The following is a 22,827-nucleotide window of genomic DNA, read 5'->3' as shown; positions in this document are numbered from 1 at the left end:
TTCCTCATGGAACTGAGCCTAGGTACCAGTTTACAAACAATAGAGTACGTAGTCAAGCGGGAGTAAGTCTCCAAGTAATAAGAGAGCATTTTTTGTCGCAGTGTAATAAAGTTACGTTATCTGGCTTCGCTGAAATCAAGGGTCCTCGGGAGAGCAACTACAGAGGGAGAATAGTCTAATGTTTGCAACTGTTCACGCGTTTCTTAATTGTTTTAGTGAGGACAGAAGGCGGGAAGATAAAGTGTATGTGATGTTGTTCGAGCCACGCACATCATTGCAGCTGTTAGGAAAGTGCGAATGAAATATCGATTGTGTTGTGTTCCGTCCATTACGCTGAAAGTTATGAAAGTTTATTATTATGTTCACGTTCTTAAAATTAATATTTGTGCTGCTGGTATTATAGAATATTCAGGTTCTAAGTTATAAATTACTAACTGTCCTGTGATCGTATGCTATTGAAGTTCACGTATCGTTTTATTGAAAACATGTCCCGTCCGTTACGGGTTTCACACTGTGAGTGCATTCTCATTGTTTCCTTTCGTATAGATGTAAGGTAAAGGTAATTTTTTCATTAATGTAAGTTGTGTTATAAGTACTTGAAAAGAAAAAACAGAATATCAGCATTTCATTTAGTGTTTACTAGGCTGATAAAAATAAAAACATTGTTGAAAATATAGTTCGTATGTGCCTCAGAGGTGTAGCCAGCAGGTTTGTGTAGGGGGGGCCCGTCGTTTTTAGGGGGGCCAGCTACAATGTACAAAGCCAAAAAAAGTGTTGCTGCTAGTGTTTTTGAGGCCTGAAAGAAAGGAAAATTTTGGTTTTCTTCTGGAAAACTAAAAACACTATTTTAGCTTCTTCTTCTTCTTAATAATAATAATAATAATAATAATAATAATAATAATAATAATAATAATAATAATAATAATAATAAATTATATTCAAGATAGTTTTTATTATGCTTAATCAAGAACTACTGCCCGGGACCAAACGCTATACTTTTGTGCATAACTATAAAGATAACCAAGAAAGTTCTGTCCCTTTTCGTGGAGGTCTGTGTTCAATTGGACCTCACACCGTGAGTTGAATGCGAGTGGAGATAAGGCGAACGTCAGTTGTTGGTGTGGGTATATCCAACATACTACCTGGTTGTGGCAATTCAGACACATCGTGAACTTGCGTAAAGACAGAGGGAACATGGGACATCCACAGAGCGTCATAAGAGCATGTATGTTGAACGAGTTCAAATGGAGGTCAAACGCCGCTGTAGCGGGACAGAAGATATGCCTGGCCTTTGGTGAGGGTGTCGTGACGACGCGGATATTGCAGCGGTGGTTTAACAAGTTTAAGGACGATGACGAAACACCCGAAAACACCACGTGCCAGAAGACCAACACATGTACAAAGAGGAACTGGAACTACAATTCAGTGTGTGGAGAAACCATTCGGCAGCACATCCATCAACTTGTGAAGCACTACAAGTTGGGTCAATGGGTCTCACATATTTTGACTGCGGGCCAGAAGGCAACGCGGCAGTCGCCTGTGTTTATTTACTGTTTCGGAGCCATTTCTGGACAGGGCGTTGACATGTGATAAAAAGTGGGTTCTATACGAAGCTCCACGGCGCCGTCATCATTGGTTAGCATCCCATGAACCGATTTCAAAACAGCCGAAACAAGCACTGTACCAGAAGAAGGTCCTTCTGTGTGTTTGGTGCATCGTGCATCGGGAACTGCTACCAGCTGGTCAGAGTATCAATGCAACTGTGTAGTGTCAGCAGTTGAGCTGTGCTCAACAAAAACTCAAAACTCTGGAGCCATCGCTTCTGAATTGCAAATGAGTCTTGGTTTACGGGACAACGCTAAGTCCCACGTGGGTAAAATGACTCAGGACACCATTTTCCGCCTTGGATAGGAAACAATATTGCAACCACTATATTCCCCGCGTATTGCACCGTCCGATTATCACCTGTTCCATTCTTTGAACAATCACCTTAGAGGACGCCAGTTCAAATCCCTAGTAAAAATCCAAAATGCACCTGATATTTTCTTCGTTTCACGGCCCACCAAGTTCTACCGCGATGGATTCCATGGCCTTCTAGAACGTTTTCAGAAGGTCGTCCATGCTGATGGGGACTATTTTTGATCTTCAAGATTAGGAGACATATCAATGTTCGAAGATGGTGGGTGAAAAGCAACAAAACCTTTCTTGGTTACCTTTATATTTAAATTTAAGACCTTGTATACAGAACCTATCTACACAAGATTGATTTTCTTTGAAATTTCACTTAATTTCTTTACGGCTTCCTGACAAAAATATTTATTATTCGCGACAAAAAAACATAATTATTTTATTACACTGAGTAGAAATAAAAGAGAGAGTGAATGAAATCCAAATTGAATAAAAGCATTGTTTCTCACCAAATTTTCCATCCTCTATGTCTTTTAAAACACTTGTTAAAGCATATAAAATATACTGTACTTACAAATCAGTTTAATACCTTTGTTCTATGGCTATATTTGTAGTACTTTGTTAAAATGTTTGTCTTCAAACTGTCAAATATAAATCGCAGTAAATTGTGTAATCTGCTGTCACAAAAAAAAAAAAAAAACTATCCTATTTTTCGATCGGTATAAGGAAGAGATACTATACTATTTTTCGATCGGTATGAAAAAAAAACAATATTTCTCCTTACTATTTTACCATAAATTTATTAATTGTCAATAAACTTTATTACTTTTAAATGAATGAAGCGAGATAATTTACTATGATGTTTTAAAAGCTGGTCATTTGGGGGGGCCAGAAAACCATTTGGGGGGGCCCGGCCCCGATGGGCCCCCCCTTGGCTACACCCCTGATGTGCCTTATACCGAAACTGATATGAATATATAAAGAGCGATAGAAACAGAAAAAGGTAAATAAAATTAAACCAATGCCTACATTTCTGAACGTGCGGAGGAATAATTTTTTTTCATTATTCATTAGTAAAGTTAGTAAATCACACGGACTGCAAAAGGATATGTCACACGTTTATTTTTGAAATGTGCTTTACGCCCCCTATTCTTTTTCATCCATGGGTCCCAAAGAGAGAAAGAGATGGAGAAAGAATAAATATAACTTATTTTGTTGTTTTGTTTATTTATAACTCATTTGCTTTAAATTTAATAATGTGTATTAAAGGATTTCATGGAAGGTTGTTACTACAACTTTAAGGTATTCTTTTCCAGGTAAAAATGGATAAAAAAAAAAGAAACTGAGAGGGCTAGAATAATACTGAGAAAATACAGGGAGAAGCTGAAGACAAACTGTCAAGAATGGAAAACACATCTAAGGAAAGAAGCTCAGAGAGAGAGAGAGAGAGATGCCCGTGATAAGGAGAAAGCGAGAATGGTAGGAAATGAGGTACTATTGAATGCAAAGAGGCCTATGGAAAGAACGAAACCAGAGATACAGAGCAAGACAAGAAAAGCTTAGAGAAAGAACATATTAGTGTGTGAAGTGACCTAGGTCCCTTCTCGTGTCCACAAGCTCTTGGAAAGACAATCCAAAGAGTTAGGAAGGTTCGAAAGAAAAAATATGTATTCAAGAAACTTCTTTCAGGCATTCTTTGAAATAGCGATTCATCAGTGAATAGCTTGACCAAACGATAAAACCATCTGGGAAAAGACTGTTTACTGAAGAAGTACGTACGGTTGAATCCTTTTACTGCAGAAATGATGTAAGCCCTCAGTAACCTAGGGAAAAAAGACTTTAAAAGTGTTAAGTGCAGTGATGGTGATAGAATGAAATTACAGAAACGTGACATGTTGATAACAATTAAGAAGGTTTACCGTCTGTTTACAATTGAAAACCCTACGACTAAGATTAAACTCAGCACATTTTATGAACTATAACCGAAGTTTGTGTTACCGTCATCGGAAATTCCTCATAATATTTGTGTGTGTAAATATCACTCAAATTTTACCTTCATTATTTAAGCTTTGGCGAAGAAGATACCTTACATTCCCTCCACCAGCAGTGACCTTATGCAAGAAATATGTTGCAAGGTACATTCTTTAATGTGTCTATAAGTGATGCCATCGAATCCTGGAGCAGTGTTTTTCTTGCGGCGTAGTGCAATGGTGATTCATTAGGTGTAATGGGAACAGTGAGAACGTGCTGTGGAAGAGGGTGAGTGATGTTGGGCTGTAATTGAGGTGAATCGGTGTTGACTTGAGGAGTAGGATGAATGCGGTAAGTATGATTGGAAACTGATGGTGTAAAGATGATCATCGAAAGCATTTGATATGTCTAGATCTGATTGGAGCGGCTTGTCATGGAGAAGGAGAGGATATGTTGTCTTAGTGGTTTTGCCACATAAAGCTTTGAAACGTTTCAAATAGAATGCTAGATTTTTGCATGTTTTAATGCACTGACGTTGTTTATAGGCGGAGAGATAATTCCGGACAGTACACTGGAATTGGTGATGAAGAATATTGCATCAGGATTGTGTGCAAAGGTACTCGCGATAGCATTGGCGAGAGCGTCGAACCAAACCATGATAATGAGGTGGAAGTTTGGGGCGATATGGAACAGATGAACATTGCGGGATATAGAGGGTAGATGCGCACTGGATTGCTATAGTGGGAGTGCCAATTTGTTCAGTAAGATCACCAGAAGTGACTGGGCGTTGGTAGGATCCTATGGTAGAATATATATATATATATAGGTACGATAGCTAAGCCAGTCGGCCTTGTCATATCGAGGCGTGACTCGAGCAGCCGATAAACGGGGTTGACATGCAAGACCCGTACGGTAGGTCAGTTTCATAGGAGCATGATCGCTACCGAGCAAATCTAAGACTGTGATAGTGCAATGAGTAGCTAATGTATTGGAAGGAAGTGCGATGTCTGGCGTGGTGTTTGAGATTGGTCGAGTAAGAGTAGGAAGTGCAAGTAGTATTCCAGTAGTATGAGTGGTGATGAAATTACAAAACTGAGTGCGTTCCTGGGCTGATCGACTGTGAAGGTTTATATCTGCAAGGATAATTTAATGTTTGTAAATACCGGATATATATGAAAAGAAGGCGGTTGGAATGGGTTTGCCATGTCTAATATAGATTGTAGCGAAAGTAATTGCTATGAACTTGAAATGAACGGTGGAGATGACATCAGGGAATTGTAGGTGAGGACAAGAGTGCTGTCTGTATGCAGGTAATTGCGAAACCCAACAGCAGCTCCACCATTAGCGCGAAGGGTTGGTAGTGTATTGTCATAACAGATCAAGTCATAGCGAGGGATTCTGCAGGAGATGGACTTTTTAAGAAAGGTTTTGTTTAGAAGAAATACAGTGATATCCTCTTCTAATAGTACTGCTTGGATAAGGTCTTTGTTTTTAGGGAGTGAACGGATGTTGAGGAATAAAATGTTTAAATTCATGATGCGTATGAAGTTAGACTGTAGTTTCGTATCGAGTGGTATGAAAATGTACGTAATCTATATATATAAAAGAGAACGCACAAAATCCTTTGTCCGCTCATCACGCTAATACGGCTGAACCGATTTCTTTCATTTTTGGGGGGTTGTTAGGATTTGGACCCTAGATGGTTTTTATCATATCACTTTAATTTTCAATTAGCAGTGTCTTGAGATAATTGACCAATCAGGTGTTCATACGTAGAAAAAATCCTTTGTTCGCTCATCACGCTAATACGGTTGAACCGATTTCTTTCATTTTTGGGGGGTTGTTAGGATTTGGACCCTAGATGGTTTTTATCATATCACTTTAATTTTCAATTACCAGTGTCTTGAGATAATTGACCATTCAGGTGTCCATACGTACAAATCCTTTGTTATTAGTTCATCATATAAAAATAAACGTACTTATATGCAACCCGCATGACCCTGTGACTCGGCGGGTTAACATAAATGACAGGCGCTATAAATCACTTGAAAGCGAAAAAGTAAAAATTATCTAAGTAACAAAGTTTATTGCGTTCCGGGATGACCGCAGCGAAGCGGGGCGGGTTGGGGTGACCGCAGCGAAGCGGGGCGGGTTAACATAAATGACAGGCGATATAATGTTAACATTAGTGCAATCTTCTATGGTTTTTATCATATCACTTGAAAGCGAAAAAGTAAAAATTATCTAAGTAACAAAGTTTATTGCGTTCCGGGGTGACCGCAGCGAAGCGGGGTGAACGCTGCTAGTTATGTGAATAAGTAGCATAGAGAGAAACGTTAAAAGTTTCGTTTAGAAGAAATACAGTGATATCCTCTTCTAATAGTACTGCTTGGATAAGGTCTTTGTTTTTAGGGAGTGAACGGATGTTGAGGAATAAAATGTTTAAATTCATGATGCGTATGAAGTTAGACTGTAGTTTCGTATCGAGTGGTATGAAAATGTACGTAATTATGTGAATAAGTAGCATAGAGAGAAACGTTAAAAGTTTCGTTTAGAAGAAATACAGTGATATTCTCTTCTAATAGTACTGCTTGGATAAGGTCTTTGTTTTTAGGGAGTGAACGGATGTTGAGGAATAAAGTTTAAATCCATGATGCGTACGAAGTTAGACTGTAGCTTCGCATCGACTGGTAGGAAAATGTACGTAATTATTTAAATAAGTAGCATAAAGAGAAATGTTAAAGGATTGTTTTCCTGCTAACGTGCTGTCCATGAAAGGGGTGAATGTTCTGAAGAGCAAGTGTGAGGAATTCCAGCAATTTTCCTACAGTCACTTGATCATCAACATGCTGATCTGTGTTTGTTGAGGTTGATTGTGTGCGTAAGGGATCCACTAATTCAGGATGTGGTTGGTCAGGAAGAAGTTTACTTTTACATTTGTAGCTATAAGAAGGATGCTTATCTTTGCAGGTAGAACACTGAGGATGGAGCTGCATATTCGGACAGAGGCGCACCTGACATTTCTCACACCTGAGTGGCATAGGTGCAGGTGACCGAGAAGGTTCCACGCGGTGTCTGCGTTTATAGATGTATGCACCTTGGGTAAGAAGGCGGTCATTAGTTTCCTGCCATGGTGTAAGGAATGCACCATGTAGGTGGCACCACTGTTGTTACGAATGCGGATGATTCTGTGAATCGTGTGTCCTTCGGATTGTAATTCATCCCTAATTTCCTCATCTGAATACGTAGGGTCGACTCCTCGAATAACAACAGATAACATGGCAGGTCACCTCGGAGGAGGAGGTTGTTTACGACGGGAAGATGTGAGGTTGTTGAGGATTGATTGTTTACCGAAGATTTCAAAGGATGCTTTGGTGCGAAGAGTAGTGGCGAAATTGCATCTGGAGACTTGAAGATATAGCTATTGCGTGTTTTTAAAACTTCGTGAAGTGGGAGGCTAGGTAGATATTTTCGTAGTTGAAAGATGATGAGTTTTTCGTTAGAGAACTTAGAATCGTAATGTTGGAGTAGAAAAGAGTACAGAGATGAAGTGGTGTGTGATGAAATAATGACTTGGTCAGATGATTAGCATACTGCTGAAGTGTTAACGTGCTTCCATATCTGAACATTCATAGGCGGAAACAAAGTGTTGTTTCTTAGTTGGTGATGAGTGAAAATGAAAAAAATGAAAATGAAATGAAATCTTTGAGTTTTACGTCCCACGGTTATGCCGGCTAGGCTAAAGGAGACGGTGACGATGAGTAATGAATGAAATGGTGGAATGAAGTGGGAGGAAACGGGAGAACCCCGAGAAAACCCACGCACACGGTGTTTGTCCACCACAAAGTTCACTTGGCGGAGGCTGGGATCGAACCCGGGACCCCAAGCACCAGAGGTGAACGCTCTACCACTGAGCTACCGCGGCCCTCCTGGTGATGAGTGTTTTACCGTGGCAGCGAAAGTCGTATGACTTGGAGGTGATCGAGACCTCGTCCGAGTTGAAATGCCAGAAACTGCGGAAGCAGTAGAACAACTGGAGTTTTGGCGATGTCTCTCTCTGCGGTCTTTCCGTTTCTCTACCTTCACAGAGTGTGGAGCGGAACCAAGGATAACAAGCGGTAAAAAAAAATCATGACGACATTCTAAGGATTGTCCAGAAACTAAGCCAGGGTCCGCCATCAGAGAAGCCAATGAAGGGGCACAAAGCCGTGCTAACTGTGTAAGGAGATGATGTGATGCTATGCGATGAATAACAAAAATTGTAAGGTGAGACGACCCGTTTGGATAGGCGTCAAGGTTGAGTAGTTTCACGTGCCAAACTCGTAGCACTAGACGCCCTTAACTTGATGAGTCTGACGTACAGTACTCAGAAGTAAGGCAAGAGAACATAACCGGGATGAGAAGAAGAAGTTTTGCAAAAGACAACCGTACTGACGTGTGGTACGCCACAGCTGATAGATCGAAATAAGTATCGATCTGGAGTAAGACGTTTTATTGACGTAAATATCGTTGGCAATTCAACAGATTAGCTTTCATTTTTTTAATGAACGTACATGTTAGGAATTCTATAACTTTTGATTGGTCGAAAATAAAGTACCGTAGCAAAAGTGTATATCAAATTGAAGGTAATTTAATGCTCTACAACTTCGTCCCTGAAATTCTTTCTGAGAAACAATCTTGGGAGACACTAGAAGCAAATGTTTGACAAAAAGAGTTAGGTAAAAATGATTTCTCCGAAAATTATCGATTTTCAATAAAGTATATCTCGATAACCGTTGGAAATTCGATCAATATGTATGGAAACAATTTTATAGGAAATTAATTCAGGTTTCATTTTCATTAGGAATATATTTGTGTAGAGTCCACCGTTTCTGAAATATAGTCGAAAAACTCAAAAATGGCATCTTCCTCCCCCTCCCTCCTTAAGCTCACCTCCCAGGGGCGGGGACTTTTAGTATGTTTACCTACTAACTACTCCTAACAAAGTCCTGAAGTAAAAAAAGACTCTTGCATATTTCATGTACTCTACACCCTTATTTTACACCCCTCTTTTGGGCACTCATTGAAGAGACTACAATTCTCATTCTTGATATCAGAACATTTGAAATTTAGAAATAAACGAACCTTATACATTGTTCTAAGCAGTGGCGTATTTAGGGGGTGGCTTCCGGGCTTAAGCCCCCCCCGAAATCTTACTTACTATAGTAAAGTATATGAAATATCTTGCAGAATTTTCACATTTTCAGGCAAAGCCCTCCCCGAAAGTTAGCAAAGCCCCCCCAAAAGAAAATCGTAAATACGCCACTGGTTCTAAGAGATCATATATTCATTCCCGAAGATGTAAGAATTTCTAAAGAAACAAAGATAGTTAAACTAAATTTTACTGGGTTATAGTTAGGGAGCCGCGCTTCCGGTTAAGGAAAGAACGAGAAACCTCATACTTTTAGGAATTATTCACTGAATATCTAGCTACTTAAAAAGTAGGTAATAGACTCAGTTCTAATAACTTTGTCAGTTATTGAAGAGAAAAGAAAGACGTACCTGTATTCAGCTTTGCTGTTTGTTTTCGTCCGTTTGTTTACATTGAAGAGTGGTGATCCTCAAATGTTTGAGGTGAGTGGAGTAGTAGCAGGTCAAGCGTCATTGTTTAGTGGTTTTTGTGCACAGAAAAGAAAGTTTGGGCGTCATTCCGTAGGGGCTTTTGTGCACAGAAAGTAGAGTTTGCGTTTGTTTGCTGTAGGAAAAATTAGAAGACCGCAAACAAGTAGTAACATAGGACTATTTGTGTGCGGGTCCGATGATGTGTTGCTATTGGAGCCACAGGTTGAATCTTCATACAGCTGCCATTTCTAGTGAATAGTGTCGCCGAATGGAACTTATAGTGGGTCTGCGCTCATTGGATATACGTGGAGGCAGCAGCTGGAAGAAGACATGATGGCGGGTTAATGAATTTAGAGGCGCGTTTAGCTTGTAAAAAAGTAAGATATTTATGTGCTTATAGTGGTAGTTACAGTGTTTTATATGGTAGGTAATGAGGGTGTTGATTTTCTCGGTTTTCGCATTTCCTGTGCAAAGAGTGTTGAATATTATATTAAAAATGTTGACTTGCTTTTGTCGTAAGTGCACACAGTTGTACGGTGGGATTCTGAAATTGGTTTGTTATTAATATTTTTTCTACAGGAGAAAGTACATCATTCTTCACATGTTAGAATTATTTTACGTGAATAAAATGCAAACAGCATATCACATTTTCAAATTTGCAACCTCGTAACGCTAAGCACTTGTGTGCTCTTGAGAAGGTCATTCTAGGCATTAACTTACAGGTGCTTTTTATTGGTTACAATAATATTGCCCTTGTACTTAATCTGTTAGCATTTTCCCCTGGTACTTCTTTTCCTTTATTTTATTCTCGAAATTTGCCCTTGTACTTCAGGTATTTTTGTAGAAATACTTTTCTTTCGTATGGGAAGAATAATAATATGCCCTTGTACTTAGTGTATGACTATGTGTGGGGGGATTTGAGAAACACATATCGCATGTCCCGTGCATGTGGATACTTCTTACTGTTACACTACCCACAAAAATGATTGTATTTCACGTGCAAGTGGTAATAGAACACATAACAAACGCAGATCACAGTGTATTCACATTCCATGTAGGAGTGTGAACACAACATGATCTTGGTTTGTGTTCAATTACCACTTGTGCATGATATAGAATCATTTCGGTAGGTAGTGGAACAGTAAGAAGTAGGCCTATCCTCATGCACGGAAGATGAGAAGTAGCTGTTCTTAACTATTACTACCATTTTAAATGGTCCATTTACTATTAATGGGCATAACCAGGGATGTAATGGGGCGTATAGGGCCTACGAGAGTATATGGCGTATACCCACCTAACATTTTTACAGTCCAGCGTATACTCACCTTAAATTTACGAAAGAATGACTGTATATTGGGGTTCGTATACACCAAATAGTCTAGCGTATACCCACCAAAAATTCTAGCATTACACCACTGGGAATAACTGGGTAAAATATACTGTTATGTCTGGGAATAACAAACGGTTCGCGAACTCGAAATATTTTAAATACCGATTCTAGCGAATCGGTGCGAACCAAATGAATAGCACTACTGTAGGCCTATGTAAGGAAAATATGAAGTGAACCATTGTTACGCTTTTTTTCATTATTCCTTTGCATTGCATGAAAAATATATAGCATGAATTAGCATTACCTATCAACTACTTCAGCCAAGCACGTAGGCGAAACGGTAAGATACGGGTGACGGGTGTTTTACAGGAGGGGGGCTAAGGTGAGATCACTACACATTCATTCTTACACACGAAAACAACTGAAAGTATTACTGGGCTGACAGAGGGACTGGATATCTTCTAGCCACTCTCTAGCTACAAGTCTAATTTCGGCCTACGTATTTCGAAACTTTACGCTACATTATAATGATTTTGCGTTGCACTGCAACCTAAAAAGAATAAGATCGTTACGTAATCAGTATCCAGATTTCTTATATGCACTTCAAGTAAGCACTCGTATCTTTATAGTAGAATCTACTGTCACTAGATGGCAGCATAAATAAGTTTCCAAATACATGATATCACCTAGAATGTGCTTTAAAGGTTGCAATTTTTAGTTGCACCATAAATAATACAGTAATTTGTTTCTTTAAACTAAATTATACCACTGATGCATTTATAATTACTATTTCGAGTAAGATTGTACAAGTCAATGCTAAACACGGTTTATTTATAATACTTGATGTATTTGTTGACGAGCGGAATCAGCGTGCTTCTCACAGCTATGTCCGATTAATCGCCAATTTTCTACATCAGCGCCAGGCTTTCGTTCAGATCAACAGTGCAAAGTCACGCATCTTTCAACTCCGCGCCGGTGTGCCCCAAGGATCTGTTTTATCTCCTCTATTATATATTCTTTATGTAGCCGACATGCCTCAACCTCAGCCCCCACTATATGCCTTGCAATTTGCTGATGATACCGCTTATGTCGCATTGGGATCTTCAGTGGATCGCATTAATCAACTCCTACAACCAGCTTTGGACAAACTAGTTACATGGTGCCTGAAATGGAAGCTAAAGCTGAATTCCACTAAGACTCAAATGACTCTCTTTGGGCTCAAACGCAATAAATACTGTAACAGTCGCAATCCGGAACATCTACATTTAACCCTTTTTGACTCTCCAATCCCACTTCAAAACAGTCTCAAATATCTGGGAGTAATATTTGACAAACATCTTACTTGGAAGCCTCATCTAAAACAATTGGAAGCTAATATCCGGCGCCGTTTGAACCTTTTACGAAACCTTAAAGGCACCACGTGGGGTCTTAATACAAAACTTCTACTGCTAACATATAAAGTCTTCGTACGCCCAGCTCTCACGTATGGACATCTTGCCTGGTTATCAGCAGCGCCAACTTACTATGAACGTCTGAAAGTTCTCGAAAGACATGCCTTACGTCTGGCCTACTCTCTCGCTTTCGATACTCCCACTGCTGAAATATATCGTCGTGCGCAATTTCCAACTATTTTGCCACACCTCTACCATCTACGCCAACGCTACATAGCGACACGAATCCAATTGGCACATCCCATTGTCCATGAGCTGTTAGACCAAGTTCCTGCTGTACCACGCTATGCCTACCCACCACTGGATCATCTGTTAGCAATATACGAATACACCGAAGCCATAGATCAGTATAATCCTGACCGCCGTATCTACCAACGAAATCCACATATATATTGCTCATAACCTCTGCACATGTACCCAAGAAACGTTTTTACACAATAGCCACCTCTTACAGATCCTCGTCAACTTGATTTGCTATTAGTTCCTTACTTCAATCCACATTATTCTATAGCCTGAAATCATTCTCCATGTCATCTACTTCAAAAAGTTCAAAATATCTCTGGCCACAGAGAAGGTGTTGCCTTCTACGGCCCGCCCATCCATTGGATGGGAATGAAACTCTTGTTAAAAAAAAAAATCAGCGTGCACTATAATCTACATCACGTTTTTATAAAAAGGATTTTTTGGGAAGTGCAAGTACGAAAGCATTTGCGTTTTTGTGAACTTGCACTGAAATAAGGTTGTAAAGTACTAGGAGTTGTAAAATGTAGTAAGGTTATAGACCTGGAGTTACTCGCTGACTATCAAATTCATGACCATCTTCCGCTCATCTTTCCATTCTATGTTGTACAATAAATCCATCCACAACTAACGTGGGCTCCCTCTGTCCTTATCAATGCCTAGAGTAGCCCCTAGGCGAGCAGATAACTTCACCCGTCAACTAACTTTTCCCCTGTTATGATGTGATCATCCATCTCGCCTCATCTACCATCTTCATCTCCGCAGCATATAACCTATATAATGACAACTAAGTTGCATCTTATGTACAGTACATCATGTAATTGCTCTGCCACCCTTTCCCTGCCTGATGTTAAGGCCCGCACAGGTCCTTAAGTCTTTGATCGCTATAACAACCTTTAATAAAAAAAAAAACTCTGAGACCCTCTCAAAGTCACGCACATCTACTATTCCCATACTTCAGTTTCCTAATAGAGGGCATAACCCTCTAACAGGGTTCTAGCCGGAACGACTAGTCACAAAAAAAAAAAACGTACACTATGTTTTGCATCAAGTTTTTATAAAAAGGATTTTTTGGGAAGTACAAGTACGAAAGCATTTGCGTTTTTCTGAACTTGCACTGAAGTAAGGTTGTAAAATGCTATTAGTTAGAGATATGTTCGCTTTTGTACCACGCTACACTAAAGCTTTAGAAAATTACTAGGACACGTGCACACACACACACACACACACACACACACATATATATATATATATATATATATATATATATATATATATATATATATATATATATATATATATATATATATATATATATATAAAAGAAATGGTAGTGTATGTTAAGCACGCTACCCATTAGAATGAAACGGACACTAAGTTATGACCCTCATCACACTCTCCATTGTGACCGTAGAAAATGAATGAATTTCTATATATTTTAAATATCTCATGGCACAACGCTTATAACCTTAAATTCCTTTATTTCCGTTACAATCCTTTCCTAAAACAGGCTGTAACTCTGTACAGCAGCGTTTCCCAACCTGTGTGCCGTGAATGGGCCGCTGGTGTGCCGCGAGGAATCGAAACAAAATTATTAATTTATTATCAATCAAATTGCAAAACATAGGGAAAATGTATATTTGTATTTCACATTACTATGAACCTCCACTAGGAATCTACAATTTTAAGTTTGATACCGGGTTACTGTTCTGTATATTTCTAATGTTGAAGAAAGTATTTGTTATAATTGTTAGGACCATTATTGCTTCTTTATTATTGCAGAATATTTCGTAACTTGAAAATTTAACATATCATTCAATCCTTTCGACAAATTACCTACATTTGCGTTTTAAAAGTAAAAGAGATTTGTTTGTTCGTTCGTTATTTAGTGATCTTCTTTTGTAGTAAAAGGTTAAATACAGTTTTCGAAAAAGGAAGCGTATTTTTAAAAACCCGAGTCCAATATTTCATTGCAATTGTTTTCTGTTTCTAAATTAAGATGAGAAATAAGCATAGTGATTTACCACGGGGAAAAACCAGTGATCGAGCTTTCTTCTCTGTGCGAAGATCAGTAATCAAAGAAAAAATGCCACTGCGTTTTATATTTACAAATAATAATATGTATGAGTGTGCCGCGAGAATCCAAGTTACATCCGTAGTGTGCCGCAAGTTGAAAAAGGTTGGGAATCGCTGCTCTACAGGGTAGCTAGCCTGAGGGCTAGCAATAAAAAAAAAGAATAACACACAAGTATAACACTTCTCAAGTGTAACACTCCGATTTTGAAAAAAATTCGCAGGTAGATTCTACACCAAAAATAAACGAATACGTGTTTTATTTATTTATTTTCTGCGGGAAATGGGTTTTAAGGGCAAAAGCCCCCACCCAAAATTTTGAAAGCTGACGCCCGGAAGGCATAAACAAGTAGCCCGAAATGAATGAATTGAGCACGGATATTGCAGACGTAAAATGAGGGAATACGTGTTTCGTATTTTCCTGGAAAAAACGGTTATGATCACGAACCTACCAAAGCCCTTCAAACCTTTGATCACGAAATATCAAAAGTGCGAGTAACAGTACGTACGATGTCTGTAAAGAACATAAAGAATTGCAACGAAACTTTGTGTATGAACAACACGCAATAAATAAATAAATAATAACGAATACGGTCTATTTATTTTCTGCGGAAAATCGGTTTTAGGGGGCAAAATCCCCCACTCAGAATTGTGAAAGTTGGATCACGAAAGGCAAGAAGAAGTGGACCGAAGTGAATGAAATTCTGCACAGATATTGTACACGAAAAATGAGGAAATACGTTTTTCGTATTTTCCTTAAAAAAAAAAAAAACTGTTGAGTGGGTCACGGACTCCTCCAAATATTGAGATCATGAAATATCAAAAGTGCTAATAACAGCAGTCTTGGGAAGTGACGTAACGGAAGTAACGTTTCCTAGTAACGCGTTATATTGTTTCCAAATTAACTGTAACGGTAACGCGTTACAAATTTTTAAGTAACGTACTAATTTGCGTTACTTTTTTCGCGTTACATTTCCAATGTATGACTACAATATATGTACATTTTTTTTCGGAAACAATATATGTACATTTTCTTTCGGAGACAAATGTTTCTTTCCTGTAAGTGAATTTCTCAAAATGGAACAATGGAGCATGAACTACGTATGTCAGTGAGCGACAGTCACCGGCACAGAGAAGCAGATAAGATATCAGTCCCATTTGCTGTTTCTGGAAGATGATTACAACCTCAAGGAAATAAGATGTACTGATTGTAAGCACATGGAAGATTTTATCATAGATTCTGACAGCTCTAAATCAATAAATTCAGTGAGTGAACTACGAGTGCAATGGTGCCGGTAGTCTATTTGACTGTTGTTTTTATAAAGATGGAGAAAGGAAAGATTTTACCGTTCGAACATTTGAAAGAGTACTTTTTCTTAAAAGCTGAGGATGATGGTCGACAGAAATTAAAAGTAAAATGTCTAAAGTGCCCCAGCGGTTAACTTTTTCAACAACTAGGGTGTCATAATTAACAATACAGTAAGGCCTAATATGAACAAACTGTGTTCTGATGAGCAGGCAACTTCATTACTAAAAAATAGGTTGTTGGTAGTGTGTAATATTGGAGTTCTTTCAGTTCAGTTTGCGTCTCCTAGAGTTCCGTTGAGTGTAGAGTATGGAACAACTAGCTTTAAAAAGCATGTATCGATTTTAAAGTTATTGGCAAGTTTTGATTAGTTGTAGAGGAATGCTTCTCTACATCCTGTATTTTATATTTTACATAGTAACATTGGTATTACTATATAATTAGTTTAGCAGAATAATAATAAGCAGCCATTTTTCTAATGCATAGGAATGGACGCGAGTCGAGCTATAACTCGACACGAGCCGAGCCATAGGTAATTTTCTCGAGTCGATCACTGTTTTTGGCGTCGAGTTGAGTTTGATAAATGGCTCGCACGTTCAGTTCGTTTTAACTCGTTTTGAAATAATGGACTGATTACACTGGAAAGTTAAAGCCATGAGCAATGTAAGCAGTAATATGAAATACTTTTAGTGTTACACAATACGAAAATGTTAATATAGTTGTCAAGTAAGAATTTGCTCTTGCATATACATGAAGCGATTGAAGACATGCAATAATAATAATAATAATAATAATAATAATAATAATTATTATTATTATTATTATTATTATTATTATTATTATTATTATTCTAGTAGTAGTACTACGAAAAATTGAACTAATAAGATTTTTTCACATACTCAAAGTTTCGGACCTTAAAGTAACGCATTACTTTCGAAGTAGGGTATCAGTTACTTTTTGGGGGCAAGTAACGCGTTACTAACGCGTTACATTTTATGGGAAATTAAAGTATCTTGTAACGCGTTACATTTTTACAAGTAACTTACCCAACACTGAATAACAGTATGTCACAAGTGGCAAAAGAACATGAAGAATTGGAAGAAAACTATTTGGAAAAATTATTTGTGTAGGGACAATAAGCAACAAATAAACAAATACTTTTTTATTTTATCTTCTGCGGAAAAAAAGGTTTTAGTTGCAAACCCCCATTTAGAATTTTGGAGTTCGACGACCGAGAGGCAAGAAAAATTGGACTCAAGTGAATAAAATTATGCACAAATATTGTAGAGGTACGATGAGGGAATACGTGTTCCCGTATTTTCCTGAAGAAAAAAAACTGTTGAGTGTATCGAGGCGTTGAGTGGCAAAAGGATTGCACCGAAGCGAATGAAATTGTATGTAGATATTGGATTGGTAAAATAAGGCCTCTCGTGTTTCAGAAGTGTCTCCATCCGATTTCCTTCAAATATGACACATCAACAACAAGCACAAACAGTATAGCGTGTTTTATAGTATTTCAGGAGGCACCTTTAACCCTTACAATGTTTTCCCGCTTAAACAAAACCACGTGTCGATTAATTTCCTGTTTGCTGTTGATGTGCCCAATTTGAAGCAAAACGGATAGAGACACTTGAGAAACATGAAAGGCCTTACTTTACATAGGGTCTTTAAAATATCTACCCACAATTTCAGTTGCTTCGGTCCACTCCTTCCTGTGCTATTAATATTAAGGTAATATTTACTTTTTTCGGAGGGGGTGTAGTCCCCAACACTGTTTTTCCGCACAAAGTAAAACACGTTTCATTTATTGTTTTGCAAATTGTCACTATACGAAGTTTCGTTGCAATTCTCCATACTCTTTAGGATCTTCTGACGTATAGTTATTAGCATATTTGATATTTCGGAATCAACGATTTTATAGGTCCTTGCCCTACCCAAGCGCTTTTTTCCAGGAAAATGCGAAACCCGTATTGCCTCATTTTATGTCTACAATATCTGTGCACAATTTCCTTCACTTCGGTTCATTTATTTTTGCCTTTCGGCAGTCAACTTTCAAAGTTTTAGGTAGGGGCTTTTGCCCCGTAAAACCGTTTTTCCGCAGAAAAAAAGACTCATATTCGTTTATGTTTTGTGTATTGTCCATATACAAAGTTTCGTTGCAATTCTTCATGTCCTTTACACACATCTGACATACTGTTACTAGCACTGGAGTTTTTTCGTGATCCACTCAACCACTTTTTCCACGAAAATACGTACCTCGTATTTCTTGATTTTATTGTCTACAATATCTGTGCCCAATTTCATTCACTTCTGTCCACTTCTTCTTGCCTTTCGGGTGGAAGCTTTTGCCCCCTAAAACAGTTTTGCCCGCAGGAAATAAAAACACGTATTCGTTTATTTTATATGTAGTATCTACATGCGAAATTTTATCAAGATCAGAGTGTTATACTTAGGAAGTGTTACTTGGTAGTAATTTTCTTTGCCACTGCCATTTTATATATTTCTTTTGTAATAATATTTTCTCATTAATTTGCTTGTTATGTATCTCTGTATATAAAGGAACAAGATCTGACTGGCTGATTGACCAATGCCAAGGCCAAACCCTTAAGCTTGAAACTTGAACCTTGGACAGGGTATAGGATTTTTAATGTAATGTCCCAGTAAGAAAATAATTTTTGGCAATTCGAAGACAAAGGGCAGATAGAAGAGTGGAACACATTATCATAAAATGTCTATATCCTAGAATCTCTGTCAGAGACGTGAAATTTGGTATATGGACTCCTCGTTTATAATAACGTAAGAGAGGATTACTTTGCACAAGATATCAGGATCTTTAAAAAAATCGCAAGTAACTTAGAAACTCAATGATTTAAAAAAGTGTATTTTAAACATATAATAACTAGATTTATAAGGAAAACATTTGTGCAATTGCATTAGTAAACATTCAGTATGACCATAGTTATTGAAATATATACTTTGGTACAAAGTAACCCATAGCTGAGGTTGCATTGCACCACACATCGCACAGCCGGTGAAAGACTGTTACAATTCAAAAATACACATTTGAAGGAACATGACTTATAAAGTTTCACCCTCCCCGGGATACTGGTATTTCTGCCATCTTAGAGTTTGTTTGGATACATTTCAGCAAAATACCACCAGACAGAGTTTTCTTCTCTTTCTCTATTCTCTTTTGAACGATGATAACTCGAACTTTCTATTTTATGAGTTGTAACACTCTTTCAACCGGTACACAAAAAGAAGAAAACAAGAATGTTCAACATACGACGATAATGTTTCTGTGCAATGTTTTCACTTTAGTATTTATACATTTCACTTTGCAATAGCTCCTTCTTACTCTCCCTAATTTTCCTTGCCCCATTTACATACTAAAAGCAAAATAAAGATTATTCTATATTAATGCTAAGAAGGAGATTATCAACTCTTAACCTGGGTGTCCTCCTTTCTCTTTCCTTTAACTAATTGAGAAAACGAGGTTGTATATAGATTAGCTCGTTTTTTTTACATTAATTAGTCTCGTCTAGGGCAAGACTACTCAAGAATTTTTTCCTTCCCGGGAACGAATTTTTTGAAATTAGAAAACATAGTCTTTCTTTTCATAATTAACCTTTTATTGGATAAATTATTAAGAAAGTTTAATTGATTCGATAATAATAAGTTTTCTACTTCTTCTCTAAAATGCTCCTACTCAAGAACATTCCTATCTAAATTCTTAATTGAATTACTCTAGATATATATATATATATATATATATATATATATATATATATATATATATATATATATATATATATATATATATATATATATAGTGATCTCTAATAAGGGATTGGCCTGTGGAGTAATTTGCCCCGCGCTCTCTTACAAGCTGACAAATCTACTCCTTAAATCTTTCTATCAGCTATACTAATTGCTTATAATATGCTTCACCTAGTTGCCCTAAGCGTGAAACAACTTATGTGAACTGCTTCACTGGGAAAATTACTAGCTAATAATTAAGGTTTGTACAGGGTTTGGTAAGGTATTTTGAACCCGTAAACTGGATCCGATGATAAATTAAGTGGTAGGAGACTCTATCAGCTTCGTCTATGGTTCAAGACTCCGCTTCAAAATAAGTTTAAGATCCTTAAAAGAATTTTAGATCAATTAATAGCAGGATACCCATTTAATTACCCTGTGAACACCTCTTAGTTCACTTAAACTCAATTTTCTCGTCGTTCTGTGATAAACGAGAGAACAAAATGTCCAACAATTAAATCTTTAGTCCTGAATAAAATATTCTTTAATTTCCCTACACACTTCTCCTCGCACCTTAATTATACAAAAACCCATATTCAATTAGCCAGAATTTACACGATAGTTACTTTCACGATCCATTCCAAAAACATCTTAAATCCGAGTTATCCAACTAAATTATTTCTTTAATTCACGAATCCTATCCTCTATCGAAATCAAAACCAACATTTCTAAGTTAGAAAATAATTCCCCAATAAATACTCTAGTGGAAACTGTTCCTCTTACTCTGAGAAACATAAAGACGAAAACGCGGCTCCATTACTCAGGGGGATTCCTTTCAGAATGACAACTTAAAAAACCCGCCTCTTTTTATAGCTGTTCGGCAAATCTCGGTCATAGAAATCTCTTGCGGGCAGCGGGGAATATGAGTTTACCTCAACAACAACAACAACAACAACAAAATATATTCTTAATTCAAGTACAACGATTCACGTTCCCTTGAGAAGTGTTTCGAACTATAGTAGTTTCACTAAATTGAATACAAAAAATTTACAAAACTAAAAAAAAAAAAAAAAATGAATATGAATTAGTACACATTTACACAGACTATGTATACACAATATATACACTACTAAACTATTAACCAGGCCTGGTACGTCTTAATCTACTAATTATTTATTACTAGTATAAGAAATACAGCAAGTTGTGCCTTGCAACTTCCTACACAAAATTGCATGCAATCTACAAATACTGATATTGGAATTATGGTAACAGTATTAGTACTTAGTAGGAATTATCGATATTTGTAAAGAAAATTATGTATTGTCTGGTAACGGCAAAGAAACCACATTCTGATATAGCATGTGATAATTTGTCCTACAAAAGAGAAAACTCAGGAATAGAAAAAAAAAACCGTTGAACTGATTTGCCTTTGTTGCTCTTTATGTCCAAAAATATCATCCCAACCATAATCAATGGAAGATTTATTGGAATTCTGATTAACTTGCAGGAAATTTCACAATGAAAAGAAGCAACTGACTTGGACAAGACAACGGTTAGTTGATGGGGCAATCTTTTTTTCTGGTCTTTGAGGTGTGAGCTTTGACCATGCCTTGTGAAATTTTGATGTTTGGTGCTCATCAGTCGCGCTTCCATTTTTTTCTAATTGTTCCAGTTCATGATAATTAACAATACATTGCGCAGTTCGAATACATGTTCACGTTTTCATTCAATCCAACTCAAGCCGCTTCAGATACTATAGAGTTGTATTTGTTTACGAAGAACTAATTGCGTATTAGAAATACACCCCAACAAAACATTCTGCGTGCTCATCTGCTCGGTATTCAAGGTTTTAATTACAACCTGAATTGTTAAAATGCGAACGTAAGTTGCATTAGATATCTAAGCAGTTCCTATGGATAATTCAAGCGCATGCTAATTAAGGTCTTTCTAGCAAGCACTTCTGCTGTTCATAAACCTTACGCATTGGAGTAGGAAAAAAAAAAAGAAAAGGAAAGAAAGAAAGAAGTAAAATTGGTAATTTTGCAACCGTGACTCACTCGGGCTCATGCTCTCTATCCTCAATGGAGTTCGCGTTCGCTAATCTCAATGAGGTTCACACTAGTCAAGATTCTCACTAATTCGAGCTTGAGCTTGATATTTACTGTGAAATTCTCTTTAGCTCGATCTCGTAATGCCACACGTCCTTTCCTGTTTTTACATTTGTCTCACCATTTTCGATTTATACGGGTGACAGTGGACTTTTCAATTAAGTTTTTGTTTTCATTTTGACCCGCCGCCATTTTGCACAGGGTTGTCGTAGAGAGTCGAGACTTGCTCCATTTTCCTTCATTTTACAACATATTTCAAACGATGTGCTACTTAACCCCCTTGCCATTTGAAAATTTTGAGTTAGATCCCGTCTGGGACTCTGCGGGGAACCCTGGGGCAAACTTTTTTACCCCAAAAAAGTGTGGCCTTGAAAATGATGGGATACATGTTCACCGAGTTTTCCATTTACCCAACCATTTCCGAACAAATAACTCGGTTCAAACTATTCTAGCAGGTAATACCCTAGCTATGGCTTTTTAAATATCTAGAAATTGGCCATGTTTTTGGCCAATATCACGGGGACGGTAAGCCATAGAGATATGATATTGGTGGTAATCAATCCCTACTAGAATGTTAAACATTTTTGTCCCGATATTAATTGGTGGCCACTGGCCAAACCACTGGCCAGTTGGACAGTGGCCACCGGTTACTATTTGGTACCAACATGTTTGCCATCTTTCTAGATATTGATTAAAATCAATATGATCTCTCTATGACTTATGGTTCCCGAGATATGGCTCCTTAAATTTCTGTAAATCGGTCATTTTTTGGCCAATATCTTGCGAACGGATAGAGTGACGCGAAAAATTTAATCATTTTGTCTGATAGTTTTTGATGCTCTATCGAATGCAGTGTGCAAAATTGAAAAAATCGCAAATAACAGACAGACGGACAGATAGACACACAGACATAGAGAATTCAGTAACGAACTTTTTAAGTTCGTTGAATATGTTGTAACTCACGCTATCCCGCCCGGTGACACGTATAACTTCGGGATTCGTCTAGTTATAACATATCAAATGCGAACACAATTGTCTCGTTCGGATCTCAGTGGAGCCATCCCTTGTCAGTAAGCAACT

This window comes from Thermobia domestica, chromosome 7 (genome assembly GCF_964235325.1).
Source record: "Thermobia domestica chromosome 7, izTheDome1.hap1.1, whole genome shotgun sequence".
NCBI lineage: Eukaryota > Metazoa > Arthropoda > Insecta > Zygentoma > Lepismatidae > Thermobia > Thermobia domestica.
This window is presented reverse-complemented; position numbering follows the sequence as displayed.